Raw genomic sequence first — 12875 nt, forward strand, 5'->3', positions numbered from 1 at the left:
TGGGGTTTTGGGGGTTTTGTTGGTTTGGTTTTTTTTAAACCTTTTGGGACACAGTCTCTGTCGTGTTCCATACTGAATTCCAGAGTTCCAGTAAGTCTTGGAGAATACTTCTTCCAAACTTTACATTAAAAAAAATTAACTGAGCTGTTGAAGGCATTAACATCACTGCAACTGTGCCTCTTTTCTCTGTGCTTGACAACCAAGAAAAATGTGTATTAAGTGTTCAGTGAAAGAGATTCAGCTGTTCCCAAGAATGAATGGCACTCATTTTTCTCCTGGTTAAAAATACTTGCAGATGTTTCATTAATAAACTGCAGTGTCCTCCTATAGGAACAGATTAAAATTTGATGGGAATGCAGGAAATGTTCTTGTTGCTGTTTGTGTGGACATTTTCCCAGCTTTGGCAGAACTACATGATGCAAAAGGCCTACCAGAATTGACTGGTGTGTGTTCTGAGGGCTACACCTCTCTAACAAGCACTGCCCTAGGGCTGCAGGGACCAAACTTAGCTCTCCCAGCATGTATGCCCTGGGCCCAGGGGTTTGGACCTCAAAGCAAAACAAGAGATGCTCTTCCCATCCTTGCTGACGTAGGGCTAGGCTAAAGCAGGGATGACAGCAGAGGAATGAGAGAAGGACACAAGAGGCAATGTGAGAACTGCAGTCTGTTGAGTCTGGAGTAGACTAGAGGTGCCTGGACAGAAGATTCAGGCTGATGTCACTTGGGAGGAGGAGCAGACCCCGATGGGGGGTCCTCTTTCCTCTACGGATTAGACTTACAATCAAAGCTCTGATTTAAATTTTCCATAATAACTTTATGTGATAACTTTTCCTTTCTGTGCCCTATAAATTACTTTGTCTATGGTAGATAAATTGATCTCATCAAGAGTGAAAAGGGCATCTTTTGTGAAGCATCAAATCTTTCTTGCTAGAATCTAGATTTATTAACTTCACATGATGAAGTTAATGTTGTCCCTCTCTCCCTTCTGAGGCTTTTGAGGACAGAATGGACTGAATGCTTAGAGGTTTAGGACAATTATGTGTAATGACAAGTCTTTAACAATGAATTGCATCCTTAACATCCCTTAGGGACTGACACCTTCTGTTTGGAAAAGGCACCTTTTGAAGGTTTTGTGGTTGTTACTCTTTTTTGTTGTTTGAAGAAATCTATTTGGGACTTTCAATTCTGTTCTCTCAGCTGTTCAGTGTGTAGTAAGATGTCCAGCTCCTTGCTGCAGGCTCCAAATGGGGATTTAATGAAATGAGTAGTTTTAAAGCACCAGTCTAAACATAATCAGAGCAGGATGTGCTACTGAGATTGTAACCTTGAGTTGTACAGTGACTGTGCAGGCAGTATTCCCCAGGGAAACCTCCCAGCATGCATAAAGTGGCAAACAGTAATCTAGCCACCCAGACCACATGCGTGGTGCAGGTACATACAAGATGGATAGTAGAATGGCATTGGCAGAAGCACCGATACACACATTTCGTCAGCAATATCGTGTCTTTTTGCTCCTGAAGATGCGTCAGGAAAAACGGGGACATGTTCTTTGTAAGTGCTCAAGATGCCTGCTGAAGACAGCTATCATTCCAGAAAAAGAGAAGTTTTCAATTACCAACTGTAGTTATTCAGCTTAAAGAGGACTATTCCTTATATATACAAGCTGTGCTCAAGCATTGCTGACGTTTATTTAGAGCATTTAGGATGCACTACAAATATTTGGACCCAAGTATCAGATTTATTGAGTCACAAATACATAAATATCTATATGGAAAAAACCTACTACAATCTACTTTTTTTGAAAGGATTTTATGGAAGTATTAACACTCTACTTGTCAAATAGGTCCAGTTTCAACCAAAGCAACATTTAGTATTCCCCTGATTTGCATGAATAAGAGCATATTTTTTCCTTTGTGACTATCCTCTTGAAGGAACCCAACCAAAGTACTTGTGATTTTGCCTGAAAGCGTAGTTGGCGCTAGTTTAATAAAACTATGTAACAAAGAATATTTTATCCAGATGTAAGTGGGTGATGATGAATTGGTGGGAATATACAGCCATTGATCTCTCCAGAGAGAGAGTGCCAGGCATCGACCTCTCTCCAGCTCTGAGGTCTTATGGGTTGAAGGCAGGAATCAGAGAGATATTGTTTCCTCTTGTTAGGTCTCCATATCCTTTTCTACATATGGAGAAGTACGGATTTATGTGGAAAAACACCCCTTACCTTGGCAGAAGGTAACTCTCCTATCAGCAATTCTTTCTTCTCTCTCTTTAATTTTTTTCTTTGAATGCAGTTTCTGATAACATTGTCTTGTCTTTATGTTAAGAGAGCTCATAATCTCACCGCAGGGTGTGTGCCCAGTTCAAACCTATCAGGTTTTTACAGCTGCTTTTCTTTCATTTCTGGTGTTATTGTTAACACACTTCTATTAAGCAATCTTTAGAGCTCATATCAAGCTATTTCATAGTAAGTATTCCTAATCTTCTGCATAAAATCCACTCTGTGCATGTGTATCTTCTGGTAGTTCAAATGTGCTTTCCTCTTCCAACTGTCTGCTTTTTAAGCTATCATAATCTTGATTCAGATCTGCCAGTTGACATAAACAGGTTTATTAAGGTTTCTGATTCTCTGTCTGCCAGATCTTATATTTAGTAATGTGTTTTACTTCTACCTTATTGATCAAAAAACCCTTTTGAATCGTTCATCTTTTTCTTCTAGTCTTCAGAGCTTGTTGCTCAAATGATCTAATAGTTCATTTTGCATTACGGTATTTGTAAGCTGAATCTCCTATGTTCTAATTTAGTTGTAGGCAATACCTCAAAATCCCCTTAAGCCAATCAATATTTGCTAAGTAATATATATGTCTGTCTGTGCTGTTGTAAATGAATCTTCTCACTCCTGCAGATGTCCAGGACTCCACTATACAGTTTTCTACTTACTTTTAAGTACAAAGAAAACTTCTGTGCCTTTTAAGACACAAGAGGTTTAGGTGTGTGATTTCTCAATCCCCACCAAGTGTCTTTGAGAGGCAACTGCTGTATAATATCTGAATTATCTACATCATCTGCAATATCTATGCTTTATGTAGATATGCTGACCTAAAGAAAGCCAGAAAGGGATCTAACCTGGACAAACCAGAGATAAGTAGCAACCCTTTTGTCAGCATTCTGAGCTATGCCTTTCCATTCCCCATTCACAGAGGAGCCTGCTTTTGCATATTGTGCCTACCTATATACTTATGTATGTGTATACTGGTAAAATTGGCAGAAAGTGTTAATTTTTGTACGCATTTGTACAGGTAGGTACAATTCATCTTCTGTGCTGCGGTACAGAAAAGGAGGGTACCAAAGTTTGACTTCTCTTTTACTGTGAGTTGTGTCCTGGTGCCATCCAATCACAAAGCATGATTTCCTTGCTGTTATCACGGTAAGTTTCAGCAGTGATATAAATCGGAATGGCTAAAAAAATACCAGTAGATCAGGATGTCTTACCCTAAAAAAGCCTCAAGTTGGGTGCTATAATGTGACACGAAGTTTCCCAGGGCTTAACAAAGAGTCTTTGTAAATGAGCGAGGCCAGAGTAGTGCATAACAGATGTGTGGCTATATACCAGACTTTATAAGCTACGACATTGGTAAAGTGGGAGAGGGTGTCCTCTCTATAAATAGCCCAAATGGAAGATAAAATGTTATTTGAATTAAGGAGCATTAGCACCAGACCTGGAATCAACTACCCACAAATAAAGTTAATTTAGTAATGAGAAGGTTGCTAAACACTGAAGCAACTTTCCAATTAGGGAAGTGGGGACAAGACACTAAATTACTTCTGAGATGGAACTTTCTCATTTATGAAGAGGTTATATTATGTGGTTGCCTCTAGTAGCAGAGAATTGGATTTGATGACCCAGGAGGTCCTTCCACTCTCACTTCCTATGAATATGCAATCATTTTGAAAATAAGTAAAGTTTCTGGTGTGCTTCATTGGGTGCAGAATCATTTCTGCAATAACCCTAGGCACCTAGCTGGAAATTATTAGTAGAATTAGCAGTTATAATCTGAAGACCCAGAAAGTTGAAGTGAATGAAGGAACAATGTGGAGAGTCATTTATTCTCTGGTTTTGGATGGCAAAATTGTGCATGATGCACTTTTTTGAAAGCGAAATTGCTATTACAGCAGTTTGCTTTATGTCCTTTGCTTGCATTTCTGACAGAAGTTTTTGCATGGAACCATATATTCCCTCTTCCACTGTACTGTGTCTGCGTTCACTTTTAGGTAGCTATCCCGTGCTCCTATGCTGTGGATTTCAGTGGCTGACAGGAGAAATTGTCGTTGGCATTTACTGAATGTCCAGAATTACCTTGCCCAAGATGTCCTTCTCTCCTAAGGCAGCATGCACTCCTGGCTGCTGCAGTCGTCTGTGGTTCCCAAGGGACCTTCTGAGCCCAGTTCAGAAGGCTCGGATGGCTGCCTGGTTGTGCTTCTGCTGCTGTCACCCGGAGGTGGCAGCGGCGGCGGCTCTGTTGCTGAGCACGGCAGACCAAGCAAAGCAGCACTGCTGGAAATCCAAGTATGTTCTGTAACGCATCATCAGAATATTAACAATAAATCACATCACTCTGTGATGTGCCACAAATCCTGTGATTCAATGTGTCAAACATGAACTATTAGGCTTCCAACTTGGGATAAAATAATCACAGCAAAAGAGGTGGATCTGTCAAGTTGTTAAAAGATAATGCTGAAATATGCACCAATCTGCTCAGCAATAAGGCTGTCAGAGATGGTAAATATTAGTCTAGAAAATGGGAAAATAGACAATTTTTTTACATTAGTGCTTGTGAAAATAACTTGTATTCGACTTTGCATTTTAATATTTGCATCTTTAACCCACACGGGAAGGTTAGAGCCAAAACAAAATATGCAGAAGAAACTATTATGTTAAAAAGCAACAACAAAAAAACACAAAGAAAAGAAAAAACCACCACCCTAAATCCTTGAAGAACAGAAGTACGAGGAAACAGTTTGTATTAAAATATATATATTTTATACATATATAATTTATATAAATATATTATTATATAGATATTAAAATATTTGGGCAAATCCAGGTTTAGTTGTTCAGTTTAAACAAATCTTTAAGGTTCGTTTGCAGTGCAAAATCCTGTTGGCTCTGGAGATTTGACAAGAAGAAACAAGAAGTTTCACCTTCTTCCTGCACAGTTACGAGGTCACTTTTTCCGTTACCAATTGCTACACATCTCCCCAGGGTAAGTAGAGACCTAAAGGTGGTTAAATACACTGATTTCAGTGGCAAAAGGGTCACTGGTCACACCAGATTTGGACAGTTCCATACTCAAAGTGTAACAGTGACCTCAAAGAAAGACTGCCTTGTCACATTTCTAGTGTCATGAGGGAATCCACCTTGAAAAACAATGTCACTGCTTCTGGAGTTGCTGGTAATGGCTCAGTATCCCAAATGCAAAGGGACAGTGTTGGTGCAGCATCACCATTACTTGGTGCCTCTTAGAAGAGCATTAAGAACTCTGCAAATGCTATGGAGTGCAAGAAGCTCACTTCTACCCACTGCACACGGTCACGTCCCTCACCATTTCAGACACAGCGCTCAGATAGAAAGAAATTAACTGTCCTCTTTTCTGGAGAAGTCATGCACTTTGCTACGCTGTGCTATACTGTCATCACTCAGTGCAGAGCAAATGCAAGCCTGTAAGGTATGAGGTAGGCACAGCTGGTGGGGCTTCCTAGAATTGAGGTTACCTTGTACGTCCATGTTGTAAGATTTGTTTCTGCTGAGCTGAGCTTTGTCTAGCTGAAGCATGCTTGGCTGCTGCTATGGGATGTATTTGAGACATTGTCAGCAGGAATAATTGAGCTTTTTCTTGGAAGAAAACTGCATTCTTAATTGTTGGCTGAAAAGCTTTCTCACTTTCATATTTCAGATCAGACACCTTGTCTAGGGGGTTGTTCTGTTGCTGGGGGTAGCAGTAGCTGAGAGCAGAGGGGTACATGGGACTGCTGTCTGTGAGAGCAATGATGTTCCTGGGGTATGTCATTATGCATACAGTGTTGTGATGCAGCTATTCAAAGCCACAGGATTAAGCTTAACAGTACTTGACTTTGCCACCTGAAGGATCTTTTACAACAGTGTTTTGCCTGCAAGAGAGATGTGTAAGCTTAGTTTCAGTGGATTTGTGGGTGGTTCCATGTAGGTGGTTTAAACAGTGCCCTTTCATCTCCCTTACCTGGGATTCCCTGCTCACCTCCAGTCAGTACAGTTTGTCTTTCTGCCTCCCACCAGCAGCAGTGTGAACCAAACTACATATCTCTGTTGTAACTATGTTTTGTGTGGATGATGTGGCTGTTATACCAGCTCCTGAATTTCTTGCTACGTATTTGTGGCAAACAGCTGTGCTGGTGGTGGCGTTCTTAGTCTGTGGCAGATGTCCACCTATATACCCTCCACGTATGCTACTGACAGCTTAGCAACTGAGGTAGTCTAAAGATAATTAAATATTAAGTCTTGGATAGGCTTTAGTATCCTGTCAGTAATTGAACTACCGTAATATATGTGCCTATGTTTACTGCTGGGTGCTAAGCAAGACAGATTTCATCATTTTGATTCTTTTCATGCAGCTTTCCTCATATAATGCAGCCTCGTGGAAGCAGTTGTAACAGCCCTACATGTTTTCCACCTGCCCTTGCTGTAAGAACTAGCTGCATGCAATAAATGCATCTCTGACATTCTGCAGTCACCTATAGTAGAAGAATCTGTCCAGTATATTCTTCATAATTCCTTCAAGCTTTCTTGACTGCTACCCACTACCTTCCCTCCCTCTTAATTACCTAGTGTTTCCTATCCCTAGCTCTTTTCCCTTGCACCCCATATGTAGCTTTATTTATTGCTACAGGGTTGTACAATCCTCTCTGGTTTTCTAAAACTGTTCAACACAAAATCCTATGGCTTTGGTTTTGCCAGCACAATACAAGCTTTGCAGATGGGTCGAGTTTAGGGGCCTGCTTAAGCTATTCCCAGGTTTGCCTTGCTGGGGAAAAGGGACAAGGGGAAGGCAGCACTGCCTTTGAAATCTGTAGCTCTCTCTTGGTCTCTAAAGGTGAAAGACTGCACCTCTGGGTTTGCATGGGTGGTAGTTAGTGTGCAGCTAAGGGCAGTGAGAGCACCAGGAGCACTAGGAAACTGTTACTTGGCCGCTGTTGGGAAGTTGGACTCTGTGAGTACCTCGGACCTCCCAGGGTGCATCTCAGCATACTCTGAAACACAAAATGGGACATGCTATGTGCCAGTTCATGCTACACACCAGTAACTGCAGTTTTAATTTGCTTGCTGTAGCACCATGGTCCTGCATTATGGCTGTGGTCATCTTTCTTACACAAACTGCCTCTCAAACAGGATGTGATATGAGAGTGTATGCAGCAGATCAGTCTCTTAGAGGAGAGAAAGAAGTGATAACCAAAAGTGTAAAGCAGGCTGCATGATGGAGAGCTAGGTACATAATACCAGCTCAAGTGTGTCTGTCTGGTTTTGGTTTGTTGTTTTCTTTTCTCTTTCTCAATGTGCAGAACACAGGTCTGCTGGTTCTTTGCCCGGCCCACTAGGCAGCAGTATCCGCCAGTGTGTATTCAATGCTCACTATCAATTGGAAAGTTATTCTAATTAGGCAGCACTATAATCCTCCATCTGCTCTGGATCAGTGTGAACAAAAACCCCTCAGACTTGAAGTGGATCAGATCAGGAGCCATTGTGGTGCATGATGGCATAATCCAGTGGGACTTCGTCTCACTGGTGCCTTGTGGTGGGGGAAGGGACAAGGGGCTGCAGCCTGCACTTGGAACGGTCACTGTGCTGAAGGAGTGTAAAAACTCGGTGTTGATCACTGCCACAGTTTTTATTTCAGGACATATTGTAGGTGCTGCATTTACCCAGGCAACCCTATGGCTTTCACGTATCTGTCAGTGCTACAGAAGACTGAGTGAAATACATTTTCAAAAGTCCATTTGCAGAGCAATGAAATGAAACCATCTTAATCTAACAGTATGTAAAATGTATAAATTTGGCAGTGACACAGGACATGTAATTGTACAGCTTATGTACTGCATTAATGAGGTCTAAAGCTTGTCTCAAGAATGCAGCTATGCAGTGACTTTGATTCCACAAATCCATCAGAACAGCATGTCAATGCTTTCCACAGTTTTTGTAAGATTTTTAAGTGTTAGCACAGTTGCACAGCTCAGAGAGTCACTGGAATGCCTGAGGGGGCTGAATTTGCCCCCTTGGGCTTCTCATTGAACTATTAACTGTTACAATATAGTATCTCTGTCCAATGGCAGTCTCCAGGCTGGAAGGACCACCTTGGCTGCGTGCAGTTGGTGTGGTCTTTGCTATCTCCACTTCTGGTCTGGAGGGATTTGCAAGGGGTGTTGGAAATGATGAGAGGGTGCAGAGCTGCAGGGAAGCAGAGACAGAAACAGAAGCCCGAAGCACCAAAAGAACAGACAGGAGCATAGAGGGCAGCTGGAGATGAGGATTCTGGGGGGAGGGACTAGGAGAGAGATCTTCAGGATCTCTTCCAGACTGTTCTCATCCCACCTCTGTGTATGAGGGATCCCCTTCCCACAGTCCGTGCATTGTAGCTCACTGTCCCATGTGTATGGGAGACAGGGAACAGCTGAGGGCTGGATGGAGGGCTCCTCTGGACATAACTGGAATTTAAAGCTGATGAACACCAACCATGTGTAACTTGAAGACTTGGAGCTACAGAAGTAAACTGGGGGCATGCAAGGCTCTCACTTAACATCAGCAGAGTGGCTGGATGAGCAACCGGTAAGAAAAACTCATCACAGTTGTAAGAAGCTAGAAAATAAACTTTGCATCTGGTGTGAAAGGTTCAGTTTGTAATAACAATCAAACAAAACCCACCAAACCCCCACATCAGTTCCGTGTTGCAGTTCTTAATAAGTGGCTTCAGCCAAATGTTTATTGTCCTAATGTTAACATTTTAACATCTTCAGAATAAATCCCTTCTCTCTTTTAAAACACTGTTTAGATGAAACGCTGAGGTATATTTAATTTAAAACCAACACGCACACACACACACACACACACACAAAAAAAAAAGGGGCATTTGAACTGAACTGAAATTGAATGAATTAAGGAATGCCATAAATAATCCCGTTTTCACGTGTGAAAAGCTCCGAGTAGAGCTTTGGTTCAAATACACAGGAGCATGTCTGTGCCATTATCAGAGTGAACTTGTCTTCTAAGTATTTACTGACTGTCATGGGGGAGAGATGAAGTGCAGATGTTACAAAAAGAAAGGGGGGGGGGGGAAGGCATAAAAGAGGAAACATGAACATACCTATCATTAAAGTCTCAAAAAATGGGTGGCGATCAATGGCTGAGCAGTGGCCAGTAAAAACTCAGCAGAAATCAGTCTTTGCACAGCTAAAGGCAAAACTGTACAAGAGGTTGTAAGCACCTGCTTGAGATAACAGGCGACTTGGAGAGGAGGTTGAAGTGATGGAACAAGCAGGTAAACAGTGATGCGTGGCTGATCCTACAGTTGCCTGTAAGATTTTGAAATTTATCACTAGTAATAACTTTCCTGCAGTGGACTGACAAAAAACAAGTGGAGAACTTTGATGATGCAGTTTGAGAAAATTACCAAAACATGAGAAATTGTGTTCAAGGCACATGAAGATTAGATCAGTGCATTGACTGTCAGGCAGACACAGCTCAGCAACCTGCCATGGCGGCCCTGCTCTGAGCAAGGAGTTTGGATCGGCTGATCTCCACAGGCCCTGTCCACCCTCAGCCCTTCTCTGGTTGTGTATTTGCACCACACCTACAGCAGTTTTCATAGACACAGAATTTCCATTGGAATGTTCATCCTGAGGCACGTTTTTATGACAAAGTTGCAGGTCCTGGTAAGAGTCTATAGTGGAAGTGCTGACAAAACCCTCCCTACAGTACAAACATGCTACTATTACAGAGAGAGAACACGGAATGAGGTCCAAAGTTAGGGATTGACATATAACTCATGCGAGATAAAGCATTAGGGTTGCTTATAGTTAGCAATTATCAGTAGCAGCCTCCTGTGATTTTCTATATCATATGGACCTTTAATATCTGCTTTTCATTTCCTCTTAAATAAGTCGAATATCTATTTCATAATGTGTTAGATCTGATTCTCTTACGCTTTCGAAAATCACAATCAAAAGAACTGCCTGAGCCTACTTCTATTTGTTTGAGAGCTGTTGATATAATTTTACTTTTACATTTGCCAGGTTTCTTATCTGTTTTATTTTTGTGATTCTAGGTTGCATTTTACTGTGTGTAAAGTGATGCATTTTCCTTTTGGAGAGATCGTCCCCTATGTACGGTATCTGTTATTTCAAGCTGTAAAGCAACTTAATTTTTGAAGTTGGGCACACAACTACTTATTTTTCTTTTCTCTTTGGTGTCAGGCTGGTGGGAGTTGGAAGCAGGAAACTCTTTCAGAGACTGATGTTCAGACCCGGCGAGCATCCCGCTTCCTGTTCCTTTCCCACTTGGGATCTGCTGCTGTGTTTGAAGAATAAGGAGGGAAAAAGGACGTTCCTCTTCTCTGTTTCAGCTTGAAGGTGATTTCATTTCTGCACTGAGAGCGGTGATTTGATGTTGCCTGAGTGTTACTGAAGGGACCTAATTCTGCAAGTAGCAGTGCACTCGTTTCCCATCAATTTTATTGGCAGTTGGGACCACTTAGAGCTTTGAAGGTAAATTATGCAAAACCTGTTGGGAACCTTTCTGGAGCGGGAAGGATTTTGTAATGAATCTAACTTATTTACTCCTTTAACTCAGAGAGAAGCAGTCTGAAGGGGGAGCTGGAAAGGGACTGGAAGAAAGCAGGAGGGCTTCCTGATGTGGGATTGCAAACCCAAACCTGTCCTTCTTGTATAGACCTAAGAATCTAGTCCTCAAAAGACAAACATCTGCCAGGAAAAAAAGGTTCATTTGCTGCTTGTGGGTTTTAGTTTTCTTTTTTAAGTAGAAGAATCTGTTGTGATAGAGGAGTCTAGAAACGTCAAAGAAGAAGGTTGTTGGGAGGATGTGTGACTGGGGAAGACATTTTCTTTCTGTGCTGTGATGTGTTGGCTGAGGCAATAAGTGGGGAAATTCTGATTACAGTCAAAAGGATTTTTCTTTTGCCTCCTCGTGGTAGGGCAGAACTTCATCTTATGTTTTTCTTTGCACCTCTCTGCTCCTAAATTTTAGTGCCAGATATTATAATAATCTGTTTATTCAGGTATATTTATTGGTTTATTCAACTGAACTGCACTTACTAGATGAAGTTTTAAAGAATAACCTGTAAGATCCCAGAAGCTTCACCATGAGAATGCAGCACTCTGCAGCAGGGCAGAGCTGCAGAATGGAAACTGTTTGGACATCACTGTTCCCCTCCAATCTTTTAGATTTTCTGAAGTGCTCTCAGCAGTGACTAAGCATTTAGTGCTCTTTTTATTATCTGAGTCCTTATAATCGTATCTGATAAATTACTCACTATAGAAATGCATGAAAATTGGCGGTATCCCTGCAAATGATAAGAATATCAGAAGTGACAGATAATTTATTGGGTATGGTTGTTAACTGGGCAGGAAGTCAGTATGAGCCGGAGCATTTTCTTGCCTCTGACACTGAAATACTTTAAAGTTCATCAGGCTCCAGGGTTTCTTCCTACAATGCTGTGTAAAACCTAGTTATCAAATGTTCTGTCAGACTTCAAGGAGCCAGGCCATGCACAGATTAAACTGAGTTTTCTTCTTTCTCCATTAACAGCTTGATCCTGTCTGGGTGCGGAGAAGGTGGACTGACAAATTCCATTTGCTGGGTTGCTCACATGCATAAATCCATGTGTGTGAATGTCCTCAGGAGGGGAGCCCAGCAGGGTCCTGGCTCCTGAATGGCATCGCTCCCCCTGGACCCTAGGCAGTCACATATTGAGTCCTCTGGTCTCGGTCACAGCTCCTGCCCTATTTGCTTCCACGTGGATGTAGATGCTGCACAGGAAGATTCTGCAGCCTGGCGCTGGTGGGGGGTATGTGAGCTGGGAATCCCATTTGAACAGGGTCCTTTTAAGCCTTGTCACTGTTACACTGCTGTCATTTTGCCAAAGCGTTTTTAATCCTTTTCAGTTCTTCACATTGGTTGCTGAACTGTTAATCTGCTTCGTGCATACCAAGGTCCTCTTGGAGAGCTACCATGCCTGCTTTCTTGCTAGAGCACTGTTCAGCTATTGTTGATGAGATACAAAGCAAGATGTACATAAAACTGGTGCATAAGGAAACAGAAGCAAAGTGCAGAAGCCCACTTGAGAATATATGTTGGTTTGCTTTTTGTCAGAGGTTTGTAGTTTACTTCTGATTAACTGGCACAATTAAAATGGAAGTTACTGTCAAACATTATTTTCTTTGCAAAAATTGAGTTCTATGTTGGGCAGTGATAGAGTTTCTGTCTGATGCCTCAAGACAACCTTTGAAGTCCAGCAAAACTTCATTCATTGTGCTTCTGGAGCTGCCTGAGCCTGGAGGAGAAACATTGTTATTCAGAAGTTAATTCTGCTAACCCATTAGGGAAGCACATTCCCACTAATAGTTCTACAGTCAGTCACTGACAAAGGCCTACAGGAAGATGTGCCTGCTTCACTGATCACTGGTCTTACAATTTGATCTATATTATTTTGAATGAGTCTTTTTTTACTTTTTTACTTCCTCTGACATCTCTTTTTACAGCCAGACTGAATGTACAGCATAAAACTGTGCTGCAGATATTGCTAAAAGGACCAGCCATGTCTCTTACAGGTTTA

The 12875-nt window shown here is 41.7% G+C and overlaps 1 long non-coding RNA gene across 3 annotated transcripts in view; it reads left to right on the top strand.

The window, feature by feature from the left end:
• The window catches only part of LOC115601282, a 34164-nt gene extending 21690 nt beyond the window's left edge, over window positions 1-12474 (top strand). Inside the window, exons 1-4 of one of the 3 annotated variants that reach the window (XR_003989291.1) lie at window positions 10198-10407; window positions 10498-10788; window positions 10874-11020; window positions 11849-12474. This is a non-coding gene — a long non-coding RNA (uncharacterized LOC115601282). Of the gene's footprint in view, window positions 1-10197; window positions 10789-10873; window positions 11021-11848 lie in introns of those variants that run through there. The other 2 variants (XR_003989292.1, XR_003989290.1) reach the window with 2 other exon arrangements.
• Window positions 12475-12875: the final 401 nt, after the last annotated feature.

The sequence above is a fragment of the Strigops habroptila genome, chromosome Z (assembly GCF_004027225.2).
Source record: "Strigops habroptila isolate Jane chromosome Z, bStrHab1.2.pri, whole genome shotgun sequence".
In the NCBI taxonomy this organism is placed as follows: domain Eukaryota; kingdom Metazoa; phylum Chordata; class Aves; order Psittaciformes; family Psittacidae; genus Strigops; species Strigops habroptila.